Source organism: Theropithecus gelada, chromosome 2 (genome assembly GCF_003255815.1).
Source record: "Theropithecus gelada isolate Dixy chromosome 2, Tgel_1.0, whole genome shotgun sequence".
Classification (NCBI taxonomy): Eukaryota; Metazoa; Chordata; class Mammalia; order Primates; family Cercopithecidae; genus Theropithecus; species Theropithecus gelada.
In genome coordinates, this window is record NC_037669.1 from 108102495 (window position 1) to 108122942 (window position 20448).

Consider the following 20448-nt stretch of genomic DNA (forward strand, 5'->3'; position numbering starts at 1 on the left):
ATATTAACTGGTTATTTTGCTCATTAGTTGATGCAGTTTCTTCCTAGCCTCGATGGTCTTTACATTTTGGCATGTTTTTGAGATGGCTGGTACCGGTTGTTCCTTTCCATGTTGAGTGCTTCCTTCAGGGTCTCTTGTAAGGCAGGCCTAGTGGTGACAAAATCTCTAAGCATTTGCTTATCTGTAAAGGATTTTATTTCTCCTTCACTTATGAAACTTAGTTTGGCTGGATATGAAATTCTGGGTTTAAAATTCTTTTCTTTAAGAATGTTGAATATTGGCCCCCACTCTCTTCTGGCTTGGAGAGTTTCTGCCGAGAGATCTGCTGTGAGTCTGATGGGCTTCCCTTTGTGGGTAACCCGACCTTTCTCTCTGGCTGCCCTTAAGATTTTTTCCTTCATTTCAACTTTGGTGAATCTGGCAATTATGTGTCTTGGAGTTGCTCTTCTCGAGGAGTATCTTTGTGGCGTTCTCTGTATTTCCTGGATTTGAATGTTGGCCTGCCCTACTAGGTTGGGGAAGTTCTCCTGGATGATATCCTGAAGAGTGTTTTCCAACTTGGTTCCATTTTCCCCCTCACTTTCAGGCACCCCAATCAGACGTAGATTTGGTCTTTTTACATAATCCCATACTTCTTGCAGGCTTTGTTCATTTCTTTTTCTTCTTTTTTCTTTTGGTTTCTCTTCTCGCTTCATTTCATTCATTTGATCCTCAATCACTGATACTCTTTCTTCCAGTTGATCGAGTCGGTTACTGAAGCTTGTGCATTTGTCACGTATTTCTCGTGTCATGGTTTTCATCTCTTTCATTTCGTTTATGACCTTCTCTGCATTAATTACTCTAGCCGTCAATTCTTCCACTTTTTTTTCAAGATTTTTAGTTTCTTTGCGCTGGGTACGTAATTCCTCCTTTAGCTCTGAGAAATTTGATGGACTGAAGCCTTCTTCTCTCATCTCGTCAAAGTCATTCTCCGTCCAGCTTTGATCCGTTGCTGGCGATGAGCTGCGCTCCTTTGCCGGGGGAGATGCACTCTTATTTTTTGAATTTCCAGCTTTTCTGCCCTGCTTTTTCCCCATCTTTGTGGTTTTATCTGCCTCTGGTCTTTGATGATGGTGATGTACTGATGGGGTTTTGGTGTAGGTGTCCTACCTGTTTGATAGTTTTCCTTCTAACAGTCAGGACCCTCAGCTGTAGGTCTGTTGGAGATTGCTTGAGGTCCACTCCAGACCCTGTTTGCCTGGGTATCAGCAGCAGAGGCTGCAGAAGATAGAATATTTCTGAACAGCGAGTGTACCTGTCTGATTCTTGCTTTGGAAGCTTCCTCTCAGGGGTGTACTCCACCGTGTGAGGTGTGGGGTGTCAGACTGCCCCTAGTGGGGGATGTCTCCCAGTTAGGCTACTCAGGGGTCAGGGACCCACTTGAGCAGGCAGTCTGTCCCTTCTCAGATCTCAACCTCCGTGTTGGGAGATCCACTGCTCTCTTCAAAGCTGTCAGACAGAGTCGTTTGCATCTGCAGAGGTTTCTGCAACTTTTTTTTTGTTGTTGTTGTTGTGTAGCTGTGCCCTGTCCCCAGAGGTGGAGTCTACAGAGACAGGCAGGTTTCCTTGAGCTGCTGTGAGCTCCACCCAGCTGGAGCTTCCCAGCAGCTTTGTTTACCTACTTAAGCCTCAGCAATGGCGGGCGCCCCTCCCCCAGCCTCGCTGCTGCCTTGCGGGTAGATCACAGACTGCTGTGCTAGCAATGAGGGAGGCTCCGTGGGCGTGGGACCCTCCCGGCCAGGTGTGGGATATGATCTCCTGGTGTGCCTGTTTGCTTAAAGAGCAATATTGGGGTGGGAGTTACCCGATTTTCCAGGTGTTGTGTGTCTCAGTTCCCCTGGCTAGGAAAAGGGATTCCCTTCCCCCTTGCGCTTCCCAGGTGAGGCGATGCCTTGCCCTGCTTTAGCTCTCGCTGGTCGGGCTGCAGCAGCTGACCAGCACCGATCGTCCGGCACTCCCCAGTGAGATGCACCCAGTACCTCAGTTGAAAATGCAGAAATCACCGGTCTTCTGTGTCGCTCGCACTGGGATTTGGAGACTGGAGCTGTTCCTATTCGGCCATCTTGCTCCGCCCCTCTATGCTGATATTTTAGTATGGTAAATAAAACTCTTTCTTATGAAAACTTCTATGATAATTGTTGACATGCTAATTTAAAAAAATAATTTAAACTAGTGGCCCAAGAATTTTGAGTTACCTGACTCTGGTCAAATGCCAACTTCAACATTTATTAGTTGTTTATTATTGGGCAAGTTACATGGTTTGCAAAGTCTTATATTTATCATCTGTAAAATGGGATATTAACACCTAGTTAAGGAGTTTACTCAGGGAGATGAGGGTTAAATGAAATAAACTGACTAGTGTTTGCACTTAGTAAAAGACATTCATTAACATGGAATTTATTATTATTAATCCTAGAGAGCAGTGTGCATTTTTCAGTGTTTTGACTAGCTGGGATTTGGTGATATTATTTTGAATTTAAAACTCTCACAACCACAAAGGGCAGTAATCATAACGTACAAATATTTTTTTTAACATGGAGATGTTTGGAAATGGAAATCAGCCAACCTCCTAATCTGATAATTCTAATAGAAATGGGAATCCATGAAGATTGTTTTATTAAATCTTTACGTACAGACAAGCCCCTATATACAATGCAGATGTTATGATAGATGTCAGTACTGGTATTAAGGTATGCTTCATGTTCTCATTACTAATACACTGTGATTAATTCAAATAAATATACCAAGAATATATAGTAGTGCAATTTTCTACTTCTTCACCAAAAGAATTACATGTCTCTTATGTTTAAAGAACTCTCCTGCTAAAATTGATGGAAGATATCACATGGCAAATATAATGGTTTTTACCAGAACATGGTAAATGATTTTTTACTATGGAACATGAAAAATATCTCATAAAGGACATTATTTTTATGTTAAAGGAGGAACTAAATAGCTACACACAAAATAACACCCATCAGAGGTTTGTTACATACGAATTTTATCTATGCCTTTTTTAGGTGTATTTGTGTTTTTAATGGCTACTATGTCTTTAGATAATGAGTTCTCTGAGCAATTACCTAGTGAGTTGGATAAAACACAGGTTTCATATTTAAATGTGCACTTATTTGGTAAGTAACTAAGACTTCTTGGGTCCACTTGCTTCTTCTGTAATTATGGATGGGGGTGCCTTCCTGGTGATATCAAGTTTGTAGAGTTTGTCAAGTAAGATTGTGGAAATTAGAGGGTTCTGAGGACAGAGCACTATACAATGTAAGAAATTCACTAACTTGCCTTCCTCCTGGGTGAAATAAATCTCCTCATTGTAGTGTCCTACTTATTGTGCCTAGGGATACTCATTAGAATTTGGTGAACAAATACATGTCAAAGACTTCATGTTTGAGAATTTCTTTAATGGATATGATGAAAAGTAAAAGAGCTAAAGATGCTACCATTGTCTGCAGGTTGACTAGAGATTACCAGTGACTTTTAAAATGCAATTTATGACAAATTTTTTTTGTGTATTTATTTTCTCTAAAACCTTTCTGTTACTGCTTAGATTAAGGAAATGGGGAAAATGGGACAATTCACATTGTCCTCAACTGAAATAAGTTACCCGTTTTACATTTATTTCATCTGAACAAAATTATTTATAATTTAATTTCCTTTCACTTTTCAAGAACTTGACTCTTAAGTAAATAAGAAGTGGATCTGCTTGCTTTTTAAGTTTATTTAATAATGTTTTTAAGGATAAATGTCCTTTAAGAATGGAATAGTAAATACAGGTTCCAAAGATCATTTGTGTAATGCCTGCATATAGTTCCCCAATAGTTTCCTTCCTGATCCTCCAAATCATAAAAAAAAACAAATTTTCTGATTTTAAATATTTTTTGTTTCAGGTAGTCTCCATCTTTACAAGTAAGATTAGTTGTAAATGTGGCCAACTTTTTTTTGGTCTTAATATTGTTTGAATATCAATAGATATTTTTTGCCGATAGAAATAAGGATAACAACAACAACAAAAAGAAATAATTTGAGAATGAGGCAGAGAAAAGGGTTCTTTAGAAATAGATGCTTTCTGGAGTGGAAATTCATAGTTTCAAAAGGAATTAAGTCACTTAATTAGGTGGGGAATGGCATAGTACAACACAGACCCAGACACTGATTTCCCTTTCTGAGACATCTTTCTCATTCCAGTTTTCTCTTTAATCCTCTGTACTAGTGATGAATGACATCATTATTCATATTACTGGCTTTCCAAAGTGAACTGATATTTGGCATAACCAAAAAGGTACAATATCTAAAAGCACTAGGATATTTTAAAACCAATCTTCTCAAGAAGAGATGATTATGCTTCACAAGAGGAAATATTTCTACCATTAGCCTTATTTCACTAACAAGTTTCTGGCCAAGAAGAAAGCAATAAATACCTACTCATGCTCAACTAATCTCAAATAACTTTTTAACAATCCATTTGTTTTGAAGTGCCAAATGCATATTCAGGATGTCGCCTCCCTGCCATTTCTTTATCACTTTTGTTGGATTTCCTAGTACAAAAGAAATATGTCTTACAAAATTACTCTTAATCACATGGATTGAGATCAATAGTAAAATAAAATATTACATGTTGTCAACTGAAACGTTTCATCACATTTAATCCAACAGATCAGATTTGGGAGGCTACAAAATATGAACAATTCGCAGGAGAACAATGAATGGTAATTACTGAAGATGCCTATAAGATACATTTTATCAGTTCATGCCTTTTTGTTTTTCTGAGAGATGTTATGGTCTACCATCTACTCTTTAATATTGTCCATAATATCATGATCAAGAAAAAAGAGTTGCTTCAAGAAAATTTGAGCTGGAAAGACAAGATGCAAGTAACTTACATTATGATTTTTAAATAATGAGTTCTCTCATTATTATTATTTTTAACAAATAATGCTAGTAAAAGTTCCTACTTGACTAGAGTTTTGACTAGTTGTGACAACCAGGATCTCTCATCAGAACTTTGAGTTTAAAAGAGATTAATTTCAAGCAGATAAGTACTTCCTCCTGGGACAGCCTTCTCCAACCCAATGACCTTACGGTTGAGTATCTAAGCATATTTTTCTTACCTAAAAATAAAACCCAAGTTTTTTCCTTCCTTCCTTCCTTCCTTCCTTCCTTCCTTCCTTCCTTCCTTCNCCCAAGTTTTTTCCTTCCTTCCTTCCTTCCTTCCTTCCTTCCTTCCTTCCTTCCTTCCTTCCTTCCTTCCCTCCCCCATTTTTTGCGGGGGGGTTCTGGCTTTTGCTTTTCATATCCCATTCTGTTCACCTACAAAATGAAAATGGACTCACTGACCTGATGTAATCAAATGTTGTAAGTCAATATAAGTACAGCCAAGAAATTGAAGTTGGATTAAACTGAATGAGAGTTTGGGTCTGAAGTAAATATGACAGTAGACCTAAAAGGAAATTTATAAACTTTCTTTTTCTTTAATATTGTGATAGGCAGAATAATGCTCTCCACCCTGCCCCAAATATGTCCGTGTCTTAATCCTTGGAGCCTACGAGTATGTTACATTACATGGCAAAGGGAAATTAAGATTGCAGCTAAAATTAAGGTTGCTAATTTGGTGATTTTATGATAGAGAGATCAGACTGGATTATCTGGGCAGACCTGGTATACTTGCAAAAGTCTTTAAAAGTAGAAGAAGAAGACTGAAGAGGGGTCAGAATGATATGATGTAAAAAGAAGTTGATCTCCCCTTGCTGGTTTTGAGGATGGAGGAAGGCATCATAAGCCAAAAAAAAGCAGGAAGCCATCAGAAACTGGAAAAGTCAAGAAAACAGATTCTCCCCCTGAGTCTACAGAGGGAATTCACCTCTGCTGACACCTTGATTTTGGCTCAGTGAGACCTGTGCTGAACTTCTAACCTATAGAACTGTGAGATAATAGATTTATGTTTTAAGCCACCAAATTTCTGATAATTTGTTGTAGCAGCAATGGAAAACAAATACAAAATATATTCTCTGTCCTATAGTAATTTCTCTTTATTAACTTTTGGTGAGGAAGAATTTGTAAGGGAATACAGAGTTATCCTAACTTTTGGCTTATGATAATAGAGGAATTGGCTAGAATGAGTCAAAAATTATATTTTCTGTTACCCTTGAAACCAGCACGTTTGCAAAATGAAAGTTTTTATTGTTTTTCTGCAGCATTTTATTTTATTTATTTATTTATTTATTTTTGAGGCAGGATCTCACTTTGTCACCCAGGCTGGAGTGCAGTAGTGGCAAAATCACGGCTCACTGCAACCTCAACCTCCTGGACTCAAGCCATCTTCCTGCCTCAGCCTCCTGCATAACTAGGACTACAAGCGTGCACCACCATGCCTGGCTAATTTTCAAATTTTGCTTTGTGTAGAGATGGGGTTCCACTATGTTGAACTTGAACTCCTGGGCTCAGGCGATCCTCCCACCTCACCCTCCCAAAGTGTTGGGATTACAGGCGTGAGCCATGGTGCTCAGCTCTGCAGCATTTTATATCTTATTTGCAAGAGCTGTGTGGATTTTCATTGGCTTCTTTCTTAGCCTGGGTTACCCTGGAAAGCAGAGATTGAGAAAAGAGCTTGCATTCAGGTAGTTTTTTTGGGAAATGACCCAAGGAATCAGTAAGTGGAAGCACTTGTCATTGAGTCACATCCCCCATTGAGGGTTGCCTTGGGTGGTGATCTCAGACCCTGCACTTGAGCTGTGCTTGCATCCATGCCCAGTAAACTCCTGTGGGTATCCCACTTCTTCAGTACCAGAAAAATGCCACAGAAGGTCAATGATATGCCTGAGGAAATAAGTGGTCAATGTTGGAACTCTTCACCCCTTTTACCATGTAATTATTCACCACAGCCACAACTGCAAATGGCAACAGAAGACTGAGAAGAAGTGAGGCAGAACATAAGAGGCACCTGATTCAATCCATTCTCTGCATATGTTAAGACCAATTTGTCACTGAGTCTTCAAAGTATTGGCAGCTGCAATCACTCCAAAAAGAAGCTTAATGCAAAGGATTAGTATACTAAGCTGCAATCTCCACTGCCACAACTGAATCTGAGGTCATAATTGGTATTCATCATCTAGCTTCTCCAACATCCATTCTAGATTTCCCTCACCCTTGCCCAAAACTTCAGTTCCTCAGTTGGCATGCCATCTCCATCCTTGAGGGATGTGAGCTCTTAGCTTCCTTGTCCTTACTGGGCTATGATTGCTAAAATTGACTATTGACCAGTATCATTTTGCATGGAAGTACCCAGAGACCCCCAGTGAATCCCTGTATTCCAGATTCTCTCTGTTCTCATTGTATGGTAAGAAACCCTACTCCTCAAGATAAGCACATTTGATTATCTTCTGCAAGTATAGTAATTCTTTTCTTTGCTTGTTAGGTCCCTGGCATGAGGAACCCAAAGCAGAGGCGGTAGTCATAGTTTCCGCCTCATTGAGATTCTTATCACTTCCTTTAGTGAAAGCAGTACTCCTCTGGGTATTAGAACCTCTGAATCCTATAAAACCTAAAGGTGCAGGGACGAGAAGCACACATTCTGTAAGCAGACCACTGAGAATCCACTGGGAATGATGGTGAGAGGGTCAGACAACTATATAGACCTGTTTATTTCAGTTATTGGGGGCATAGCATGACTATTTGTTTAATTTATATACTTGTTCTTGGTGGACAATGTCCCAGCTTCACTGAGGTCTTTGCCCTGAGTTAGCACCTTAGTTGAACCTTTAATAAGCAATTCCATCATTAGAAGTAGGTGATTTTTTTCAGGTGATGCACTATGTGGTAGAAATAATGAATCATTTGGTCATGAATTGATTGTTGCAAACTTTTCTCTGTAAAATAGAACCCTTGATTTTTACTGACAATATATGGGAATCCATATAATCAACAAGGTGCATTATATGCCTTTGAATGGTGGTGCTGTCAGACATGGCAGACAGGAATATCAAACTCCAGTAAGGATGAATCATTGCCCCCTCCAGGGTGAAAGGAATTTGATCTAATCAACCTGCTACTGAGTGTTTGGCTGATCTTAGGTTTTGCTGCTCTATCAAAGGATTCATGCCAGGTTGTTAACAGAGTTTGGCAGGTTGTGTATTCAACGGCAGCCTTAAATAGTGGGAGCCCATACTGTTGGGTTCTCCCATGCACAACCTCTATTCCTGTTACTGTTGGGACTTCATTATTGGACCTAATGGATAAGCACATTGGGCGGTCAAGGACAGTGGCTATCTGACATCCATGGGATGAGTCATCCTGGTTGTTTGGTGTCTCCTTTGACTTTGATATTCTCTGGTGGGCAGTAGCATGAGATCTGTGCCCACTTCAATGGGTCTGTCACTAGCTTCTCTAGACAACTTTTTCCTCTTTGATCTTCCAAATTGGTTCCTTCCAGGCCCTGACCAACCAATCAAGCTATTTGCCAATACTCAGGAGTCCATGTATATCCTTCTTAAGCTACTTCTTCTTGCATAAAAAGTAAATAATCAAATTTATTGCTCTCAGCTCTGTCCACTGGAAGGACTGTCCCTCACAACTGACATTTAGATCCATCCATAAGTGGGGCCATAGTGCAACAGAAGTCCATTTTCAGTTTGTACTGACATAGTGTATACAACCCAGCTGTGAACTGAGACCGAGATTGTTTTTCTCCTCCATCAGCTGGCTGTATAAATACTTCCCATGCCCTCAACAAGATTTTAGGTGTGAGTTGATGTTTAGACATTGATGACATAGAGTTAGGTGGTGTGAGTATCAGAAGTCCTGCTCATGTAGCATTTTTGTATTCTCTGGCGCTGCTTGGTCCTGATTTTTAACCATTTCTATACTATGATGGATTGCTGCTGGATTTGTCTGACATTATGACTTGGTAGATCTAAAATGCCAGTTCATTATGGGCAGCAAAACTTACATAGCCATTTGGCAGGCACTTAGTCTCTATAAAGGCTCAGTAGCGGCCAGGGCTGCTTTGCAAAAAAAGAATGTAGTTTATGCCATAGAAGATGGGGTCTTGCTCCAAAATATAAAGGACCTTTCTACTCTGGTTTTGTATTGGCATTTTCCAGAGACCTTATACCTGTGTTTACTATGGATCAATATATTCACCATGGATACAGGCAGTGTCATGGACTCTGTTGATTATATAGTTTGAAGAGTAAGGCAGCTTGCAGTGCTGCCTGGATTTGCTGTTGAGCCTTCTTTTTGCTCTGAACGCCATTGAAACTGTGAGACTTCCAAGTTACCCCAAAAATAAGCAGTAGTACTCCTCAGAGCAGTATATACTGTCTCCAAAATCCAAAAGAGATGACTAAGCACTCTGTCTTTTTCTTAGTGGTGGGGAATGTGAGATGAATCAACTTATTTTTTATTTCAGAGAGGTTATCTTAGACATGCTCCAAATTCTTGGAGAGGTTATCTTAGACATGCTCCAAATTCTTGGACTCTTAAACACTTCATCAAATATGATAAAGCAAGTGTGGTAAGATGTTAATTATGAAATCTAGGTGTCAAAAGCAAGACTAAGCAAAAAGAACAAATCTGGAGGCATTACATTACCGGACTTCAAACTATACTATATGGTCATAGTCTCTGAAACAGCATGATCCTGTTATAAAAATAGGCACATAGACCTATGGAACAGAATAGAGAACCCAGAAATAAACCCAAATACTTACAGCCAACTGATCTTCGAAAAAGCAAACAAAAACATTAAGTAGGAAAAGGACACCCTATTCAACCAGTGGTGCTGGGAGCATTGGCAAGCCATATGTAGAAGAATGAAACCAGATCCTCATCTCTCACCTTATGCAAAAATCAACCAAGATGGATCAAAGACTGAAATCTAAGACCTGAAACCATAAAGATTCTAGAAGATAACATTGGAAAAACCCTTCTAGACACTGGCTTAGGCAAATATTTTATGACCAAGAACCCAAAAGCAAATGTAACAAAAACAAAGATAAATAGATGGGACTTAATTAAACTAAAAAGCTTCTGCACAGCAAAAGAAATAATCAGCAGAGTTAACCGGCAACCCACAGAGTGGGAGAAAATCTTCACAATCTATACATCTGACAAAGGACTAATATCCGGAATCTACAACAAACTCAAACAAATTAGCAAGAAACAAACAAACAAACAATCCCATCAAAAAGAGGGCTAAGGACATGAATAAACAATTCCCAAAAGAAGATACACAAATGGCCAACAAGCAAATGCAAAAATGCTCAATACAACTAATTATCAGGGAAATGCAAATCAAAACTGCAATGTGATACCACCTCACTCCTTCAAGAATGGCCATAATGAAAAAAAAAAAAAAAATAGATGTAGGCCTGGATGCGGTAGAACACTTTCACACTGTTGGTGGGAATGTAAACTAGTACAATCACTATGGAAAACAGTGTGGAGATTCCCTAAGGAATTAAAAGTAGAACTACCATATGATCCAACAGTCCCACTATTGGGTATCTACCTAGAGGAAAAGAAGCCATTATGTGAAAAAGATGCTTGCACATGCATGTTAATAGCAGCACAATTTGCGATTGCAAAAGTATGTAACCAGCCCAAATGCCTGCCAATCAACAAGTGGATAAAGGAAATGTGGTATATCTATGTGTGTGTGTGTATATATATGTGTGTGTGTGTATATATATATGTGTGTGTGTGTATATACACACATACCATGTAATAGTACTCGGCGATAAAAAGGAATGAAATAATGGCATTTGAAGCAACCTGGATGGAATTGGTGACTAGTATTCTAAGTGAAGTAACTCAGGAATGAAAAACCAAACATCATATGTTCTCATTCATATGTGGGAGCTAAGCTATCAGGATGCAAAAAGCATAAGAATAATACATTGGACTTTGGGGACTCAGGGGAAAGGGTAGGGGTGGCTAGGGATAAAAGACTACACACTGGGCACAGTGAACACTGCTCGGGTGATGAGTGCACCAAAATCTCAGAAATCAACACTAGAGAACTTATTCATGTAACCAAACACCACCTGTTCCCCAAAAATCTATTGAAATAAAAGTTTAAAAAATTTTTAAAATTTAAATATTCTCAATAAAAATCTAGATGGTGAATACTCAGAAGTTCGCTGTAAAACCATTTCAACTTTTCTGTATGTTTGAAATGTTTATAATAAAATAACAAGAAAAAACATTTGTTGATATGTCAGACCCCTAAATCTTTATAGGCTTTCTCTTCTACCTGTGCTATGCATGTATCTAATTAGCACTAAATAATATTGCATTGTCTGGATGTACCACAGTTTATTTATCCATTCACCTATTGAAGGGTATCTTTATTGCTTCCAAGTTTTGGCAATTATAAATAAGGCTGCTGTAAACATTCATATGCAGGTTTTTGTGTGGGCATGAGTTTTCAGTTCCATTGGATAAATACCAAGAAACATGATTGCTGGATCAAACGGTTGCATCTAGTTTGGTTTCTTAGCTAAAGTATGGGTTGAAATTATGGGAGCTTCCACTTGGTGCTTTTTACCATAATAACTCTTACTTAATAGGTCATGGAACCAATGAAAGGCCTTTTAAAAAGCTAAATATATACACTTAGGAACTGAAAAAATTACCACAGGGTAAATACTCGAGCCCATTGGACTCAACGTGAGATGGTCTTGAGCCAATTCCTTTAAAAGAGTAAATATACGCCGGATGTGGTGGCTCACGCTTATAATCCCAGCAGTTTGGGAGGGTGAGGCAGGTGGATCACCTAGGATGAGAGTTCGAGACCAGCCTGACCAACATGCAGAAACCCTGTCTCTACTAAAAATGCAAATTAGCCAGGCATGGTGGTGCATGCCTGTAATCCCAGCTACTCAGGAGGCTGAGGCAGGAGAATCGCTTGAACCCGGGAGGTGGAGGTTGCGGTGAGATGGGATCAAGCCATTGAACTCCAGCCTGGGCAATGGGAGCAAAATTCCATCTCAAAAACAAAACAAAACAAAACAAAGTAAATATACACTATGGGAAAGAGAATACTGAGAACTTTCAAGTCCAACTGGATAAAGAAACTAAGCTGTTTCTTGTACCAGGGGATCCAAGATGCCATCATGGCTCTGTGGAATGATTAACTTAAGGATTCCAGATGATAATTCAAGCTTCAGTTTTCTCCTTTAACTTGAAAGTATTTACATGTATTTCATTGGGTTACAATAAGAATAAATGAGATAATTTTGGCATTTAACATGTTCTCAGTTCATGCTAGCTACAGTGTTAATGCTAGAGCTAATGTCACTTACTTTAAAAATAGATTTCTTAGAATTGTCTCCATAAAAGAAAATACTAACAAACGACAGAAGGAGGAGACACAGAAGAAAGGGGAGAATGGAAAGCAGAGGAAAACATAAAAAAGGTATAGAGAAAAAAGAAAGAAAGAAAGATATAAAAACCAAAGAAAATGATTTTAAAATGATAGAAAGAAAAGAAAGAAAGCAGAGAAAGAGACTTCAGCTACCAGGGTGCTATGAATAAAGGTATGAAACATGCCAGAGGCCATGTGAAAGCAAATGTTTTTCTGAATGTGCTATAAGACTGTTGCATATTTCAACAACTCAGCACTAGCTTTGGCTCAAGTAAAGCCGAAGGTTCAGGTTTAAAACTGTAGTCATGAGAGTGACAACACCAGCACGGCAAACAGAAGCTTCTGACTCGCCCTCCACCCACAGGTGCACCAAAGAAACATCTATCCATGGATCAATTCCCTCTAAGAGAAAGTCAGAGACTAGTTGAGAGACCCATCCACTGAGCAACTAAGAAAACAACATAAAGCAGATAGGAGACGCCCAGGCACACTTGGGCACAGACCTCACCCTGGGCACTATGCCATAAAATTGGAAAAAGGAGTCTCCAACACCCAGTTTCTTCCCGTGGAGAAGAGTGTCTGGACTCACACAGAGGACCTTGACCTCATGCTTCCCTGTTGTTTTATACACTGTGGGGATTAGACACACACGTGTCCCCCCAGGCTATAGGAAATAAAGTGGTGGTCTTATATAGATTTTCAGGCACCTCCAGGTATTTCATCTCCCAGGAGCATTGCACAGAAGAGGCTTTAAAAAACCACAGCCCTCTGTTGCCTACTCTCACCATAAAACACTTTCAGTGGCTGCCAAGCAGGCAAGTGGCCTGGCTTCAAGCTAACTTGCATTGTATAGTAAAGAGACAGCCAATTATTAACTCACCACCAGTCTGGAAGGAGTTTGCACCCATACTAAGCACCTCAACTTTTACCACATCCACCTAAAAGACTGTATGATTAATCTCATGACTCTTGGAGCAGAGGGGAGTAGCATGCCCATATCTCCCTGGATAGCAAGAGAAAAATAGTGTCTTTAAACATGCATGCAAGCACCATCAGGGACTTCATCCCTCTGGAGTGGTGCAGAGAAGCGGCCTAAAAAAGTACAGCTAACTCCCTGTTTCTCCACCAGAAGGAGTTTAGGACACACACTGAGAGCACCAAATTGTTAAAGCTTCCTATTGAAGGGCTCCATCCTAAACCTAATAGCTCTGGGAACAGAAGGAAATAAACATATGTGAGTCTTCCCTGATCCCAGAACAAAGAGGTGATTTTAAATGGGCATCCAAATACTTCCAGGGGCTATAACCTCTTGGGGCAGTGCAGGAAAGAAGCAGGCACATGGAGCTCTCCCTTTCTCTTCATAAGGGGCTTACCACACCCACACTCAGTGACTACTTGACAGCTTGGCCTCTAATAAACTTGCATCAGGGAGCCTGTGAGGCAAGCAAACAGTACCTCTCCATTAGCTGAAACCAGAGCTTGGCACTTATTTCCCTGGCTTGCCACAGAGATAATTCAGGCCTATCCAGTCTTTCTGGGAGGAGTTTGGCCAGGCATCATGTGCCACAACTTCCATAGCTCCCACCCAAGGGACTGTTTCCTTAACAACCTTGCTTTGGAAGATCAGAGGACTTTGCTATTTGAAGTAACCCAGGGCCATAGAAAACAAACAGGTGGATGTATGACGGGCCTACTCCCAGAAGCTATCTCTCCAGAATCAGAAGGTGCAACCTGAACGTGAGTCAAGGCATTTGCCACAGCTCTTCTCCTGGACTAGTCTAGAGAGAGTGGGATATAGACACCTGAACCCAGCCTCACTGTGAGACAGAAAGATTTGGAACTCATACCCAATCCCCCAAGCTTTCCAGCTACATCTAAAGAGTCTGACTTCCCTCAAACTCATCTTGGGATACTGACAAGACATGGTACATCCTAAATTTTAGGGGGCTGTATTTGTCCATTTTCACATTGCTGATAAAGGCATACCCTGGGCAATTTACAAAAAAAAAAAAAAAAAAAAAAAAAAAAAAGAGGTTTATTGGGCTTACAGTTCCATGTGACTGGGGAGGTCTCACAATCATGGTGGAAGGTAAAAGGCATATCTCACGTGGTGGCAGACAAGAGAAGAGGGCTCATTCAAGGAAACTCTCATTTTTATATAACCATTAGATCTTGTGAGACTTATTCACTATCATGAGATCAGCACAGGAAAGACCTGCCCCAATGATTCAATTACCTCCCACCAGATCCTTCCCACAACATGTGGAAGTTCAAGATGAGATTTGTGTGGGGACACAGTCAAACCACATCATTCCACCCCGACCCCTCCCAGATCTCATGTCCTCACATTTCACAACCAATCATGCCTTCCTAACAGTCCCCCAAAGTCTTAACTCATTTCAGCATTAACTCAAAAGTCCACAGTCCAAAGTCTCATCTGACAAGGCAAGTCCCTGTTACCTACAAGCCTGGAAAATCAAAAGCAAGTTAGTTACTTCCTAGATATAATGGGGGTATAGGTACAGGCATTGGACAAATACAGTCATTCCAAGTGGGAGAAACTGGCCAAAGTAAAAGGGTTACAGGCTCCATGAAAGTCCAGAATCCAGCAGGGGAGTCAGATCTTAAAGCTCCAAAATGATATCCTTTCACTGCATGTCTTACATCCAGGCCACACTGATGCAAGAGGTTCCCATGGTCTTGGGCACTCTGCCTCTGTGGCTTTGCAGGGTACAGCCTCCTTCCCGATTGCTTTAACAGGCTGGCATTGAGTGTCTGTGACTTTTCCAGGTGCACGGTGCAAGCTGTCAGTGGATCTACTATTCTGGGGTCTGGAGGACGTGGCCCTCTTCTCAGAGCTCCACTAGCTGGTGCCCCAGTAGGGACTCTGTGTAGGCCTTCCCTTCTGCATTGCCCTAGCAGAGTTTCTCCATGAGAGCCCTTCCCCTGCAGCAAACTTCTGCCTGGGCATCCAGGCGTTTCCATACATATTCTGAAAGCTAAGTGGAGGTTCCCAAACCCTAGTTCTTAACTTCTGTGCACTCATAGGCTCAACACCATGTGGAAGCTGCCAAAGCTTGGGGCTTGCACCCTCTGAAGCCATGGCCCAAGCTCTACATTTGCCCCTTTCAGCCATGGGTGGAGTAGCTGGGGTGCAGGGCACCAAGTCCCTATGCTGCACATAACATGGGGACCCTGGGCCCAGCTCAGGAAACCATTTTTTCCTCCAAGGTCTCTGGGCCTGTAATGGGAGGGGTTTCCATGAAGACCTCTGACATGCTCTGGAGAAATTTTCCCCATTGTCATTGTGATTAACATTCAGTTCCTCGTTATTTATGCAAATTTCTGCAGCCAGCTTGAATTTCTCCTCAGAAAACGGGATTTTCTTTTCTATGGCATTGTCAGGCTGCAAATTTTCCAAACTTGTATGCCCTGTTTCCCTTTTAAAACAGAACACCTTTAACAGCACCAAGTCACATCTTGAATGCTTTGCTACTTAGAAATTTCTTCTGTCAGATACCCTAAATCATCTCTCTGAAGTTCAAAGTTCCACAGATCTCTAGGGCAGGGGCAAAATGCTGCCAGTCTCTTTGCTAAAACATAACAAGAGTCACCTTTGCTCCAATTCCCAACAAGTTCCTCATCTCCATCTGAGACCAACTCAGCCTGGATTTCATTGTCCATATCATTATCAGTATTTTGGTCAAAGCCATTCAACAAGTCTCTTGGGAGTTCCAAACTTTCCCACATTTTCCTGTCTTCTTCTGAGCCCTCCAAACTGTTCCAACCTCTGCCTGTTACTCAGTTCCAAAGTCACTTCCACATTTTCAGGTATCTTTTCAACTGCGCCCCAATCCTGGTACCATTTTACTGTATTGGTCCATTTTCATACTGCTGATAAAGACATACCTGAAACTGGACAATCTAAAAGAGAAAGAGATTTATTGGACTTACAGTTCCATGTGGCTGGCGAGACTCTCAATCATGCCAGAAAGTGAAAGGCACATCTCACATGGCAGCAGACAAGAGAAGACAGCTTGTGTAGGGAAACTCCCATTTTTATATAACCATCAGATCTCATGAGACTTATTCACTATCATGAGAACAGCATGGGAAAAGACTGCCCCAGTGATTCAATTACCTCCCACCAGGTCCCTCCCAGAACACATGGGAATTCAGGATGAGATTTGGGTGGCAACACAGCTAAACCATATCAAGGACCATCAAAAACAGAGATAGCAATCTGGACAAACACAAGAATTAGAGAGGCATCTTAAAATCTCTGGCTGGATTAATCGGTGAAAACCTTCTCCATACAAGCTTAGTCTAACAAGATGGAGAGGTAGGTGTCTTATCTAATGTACAGAAACCAACACAGAGAATTAAGTAAAATGAAGAAATAGGGAATGTATTCCAAACTATAGAACAAGATAAATTTTCAAATACTGACCCAAATGTAGTGGAGTTCTGTGATTTACCTGACAGGAAATTGAAAATAATGATCATAAAGATGCTCATAGAGATCAAGACGGCGATACAAGAACAAAGATTTTCAACAAAGAGAAAGTATAAAAAAGTACTAAACAGAAATGAAAGATCTGAAGAACGCTATAACTGAACTGAGAAATTCAATGGAGGGGTTCAATGGTAGCAGTAGACTAGGTTAAGCAGAAGAAAGGATTGGTGAACTTGAAAACAGATTACTGGACATCATCCAATCTGAGGAGCAGAAAAGAAAAACAAATGAAGAAGAGTGAGGACAGCTTAAAGTGACTTATCAAACACTGTCAAGAAGAACAACTTATGCATCATTGGTGTGCCAGAAGTAGAAGAGAGAGAGAAAGGAACAGAAATATATTCAAAGAAATAATGGCAGAAAACTTCCTAAGTCTAGAAAATAAATTAGAAAGATTGAAAAACCCTGTAAGGATATTGAATAAGAGAACTCCAGAGAGATCCCCACCATGACACACCATAGTCAAATTGTCAACAGTCAAAGCCAAGAGACAGTGCTGAAAGCAGCAAGAATAAAAGCAAATTGTGACATATAGAGGAACCCCCATAAATCTATCAGTGAACTTCTCAGCACAATCTTTGCAAACCAGAATGGAATTGAATAATATATTCAAAATCCTAAAAGAAAAAGACTGCCAGTTAAGAAAACTATATTCAGGCAATCTTGTCTTTCAAAAACAAAAGAGTGATAAAAACTTTCTCAGACAAAATCTGAGAGAATTTATTATGCCAGATCTGCATTACAAAACAATGCTAAAGGAAGTTCTTTAAGCTGAAGGAAGAGGATGCTAATTAGTATCATAAAGTCATATGAAAGTATAAAACTCACTGGTAAAAGTAAGTATGTTGTCAAATACAAAACACTCTAATACTATAATGGTGGTGAGTAAATTGATTGTATCTGTACTATAAAGGTCAAAAGGCAACATTATTTTTAAAAGGCTTGATAATTACCTATGTAATATATTATAGAAAGATGTATAGTGTGAAATCAAAAACATAAAACATGGGAAGAAGGGAAGTAGAAGTGGCGAGTTTGTGTATACAATCAAAATCAAGCTGTTCTAAGCATAAATAAATCTGTTATAAGATGTTTTATGTAAGCCTCAGGGAAACCACAAAGCAAAAGTTTATAATAGATACACAAAAGATAAAAAGAAAAGAACCAAAGGATACCACTATAGAAAGCCATCAAACCACAAGGAAGAAAGCAAGAGAGGGAGAAGTGAACAAAAGATTTACAAAACAACTAGAAATCAATAAATTGAAAAGAATAAGTTCATACCTATCAATAATAAATAATAATGTACATGGATTAAATTCTCCAGTTATAAGTGTAGAGTAATTGAATGGAGGCTGGGCGTGGTGGCTAATGCCTGTAATTCCAGCACTTTGGGAGGCCAACGCAGGCAGATCACTTGAGGCCAGGAGTTCGAGACCAGCCTGGCCAACATGGTGAAACCCCATCTCTACTAAAAATACAAAAATCAGCTGGGTATGGTGGTGGGTGCCTGTAGTCCCAGCTACTTGGGAGGCTGAGGCAGGAGAATCGCTTGAACCCAGGAGGTGGAGGTTGCAGTGAGCTGAGATGGTGCCACTCCACTCCAGCCTGGGCGACAGAGTGTGACTCTGTCTCAAAAAAAAATAATAAAAATAAAAAAGGGTAGAGTAATTGAAAGGATTAAAAAAAGAAAAAAAGAAAAAAACACCCAAATATATACTGCTTACAAGAGGCTCTACCTTACCTGTAAGGACACACACAGATTGAAAATGAAGAGAGAGAGATCGATCAAAGATGGTGACTATTGAACAGGAAAAACCCCTACTTCTAATCCCGCGATTACAGAAGAGGAGAAAACAGAAGCTATTCAGGAGGTTGCTACCCCAGAACACTATATTAAACATCCTCTACAGAACAGATGGGCCCTCTGGTTTTTTTTAAATGATAAAAGCAAAACTTGGCAAGCAAACCTGTGGCTGATCTCTGAGTTTGATACTGTTGAAGACTTTGGGCTCTGTACAACCATATCCAGTTGTCTCATAATTTAATGGCTGGCTGTGACTACTCACTTTTTAAGGGTGGTATTGAGCCTATGTGGCAACATGAGAAAAACAAACTGGGAGGATGATGGCTAATTACACTGAACAAATAGCAGAGATGAAGTGACCTCGATCACTTTTGGCTAGAGACACTGCTGCGCCTTATTGGAGAATCTTTTGATGACTACAGTAATGATGTATGTGGTGCTGTTATTAACGTTAGAGCTAAAGGTGATAATATAGCAGTATGGACTACTGAATGTGATAAGAGAAAAGCTGTTACACATATAGGGAGGGTATGCAAGAAAAGGTTAGGGCTTCCTCCAAAGATAGTGATTGGTTGTCAGTCCCACGCAGACAGAGCTACTAAGAGCCACTCCACCACTAAAAATAGGTTGTTGTTTAAGTAGACACCTTCTGAGTATTCTCATAGGAGACCGTGTCAAGCAGTTGAGATTTGGGAGCCGAACCAAAGCCTCTTCAAAAACCAGAGTGGATTGCATTTAAATTTGACTTCCATCTAAATGTTGCTAAGATATAAGAGAAGTCTCATTCGCCTTTGTCTTGTACTTGGGTGCTTTTTTTCTTTCTTTTTTTTTTTTTTTTGACTAGTGTGTCCACTATCCCAATCAAAGAATTACAGTACACATCCCCAGAATCCATAAATGTGTTCCTGGCCCACTCTGTAATAGTTCAGTAGAATTACCATTAATTACATATACATTTTACCTATCCACAATATTCAAAAAACAACTTGGCATTTTTATACTTTACACACAAAAAAAATACTGTTGATGTTCTATTGTATGCAGGAGCATATTTTGCTGGTTTGAAAGATTATGATGCATATAGTTTTCTAGCAATTTTCTTTGTTTCTTTTTATAGCATTGTCTTTGCTATACTCTTGCTGATGACTACTAGATTATAACTTATTTGTTTTTCTACTTGATAACAGTGATTCTGATTTCAGTTTTTCATTTGTTTTGCTTTTGTTCTTTTCCTCATGTAACATTGGTGAAGGATATAGGAATACGACACAAAGGTGGAATAAACATTAGTTTTGTGCGAAAAATAAAAGAAAATGAAGAGATAGAAAAATACATTCTATGCAAATAAAACCCCTCCAAAAAAGGCGGAGTAGCTATACTTACATAAAATGAATTTTAAGTCAAAAATTGTAAAAAGAGATAAAGATGGTCATTATATATGGTAAAGGGAGCAATTCAGCAAGGTGATACAACAATTGTAAATATCTATGCATCCAACACTGAACACCTAAATATTTAGAGCAAATATTAATAGATCTAAAGGAAGAGATAGACTGGCAATACAATAATAATAGGGAGTGTCACCACCTCACTTACAGCAAACAACATATCATTCAGACAGAAAATAAAAATATAACATTAGAGTGAAACTACACTCTAGACCAAGTGGCCCTGACATTTACAGAATATCTCATGCAATAGCTGCAGAATATG

General features: G+C 39.7%; 1 pseudogene across 1 annotated transcript in view; it reads left to right on the forward strand.

Moving 5' to 3' along the window:
• Window positions 1–20033, forward strand: part of LOC112619364 — a 44015-nt pseudogene extending 23982 nt beyond the window's left edge. The window contains exon 2 of the transcript XR_003118214.1: window positions 18741–20033. The product of XR_003118214.1 is annotated as a eukaryotic translation initiation factor 4E pseudogene (transcript). The remainder of the gene's footprint in view (window positions 1–18740) is intronic.
• The last annotated feature ends 415 nt before the right edge of the window (window positions 20034–20448 follow it).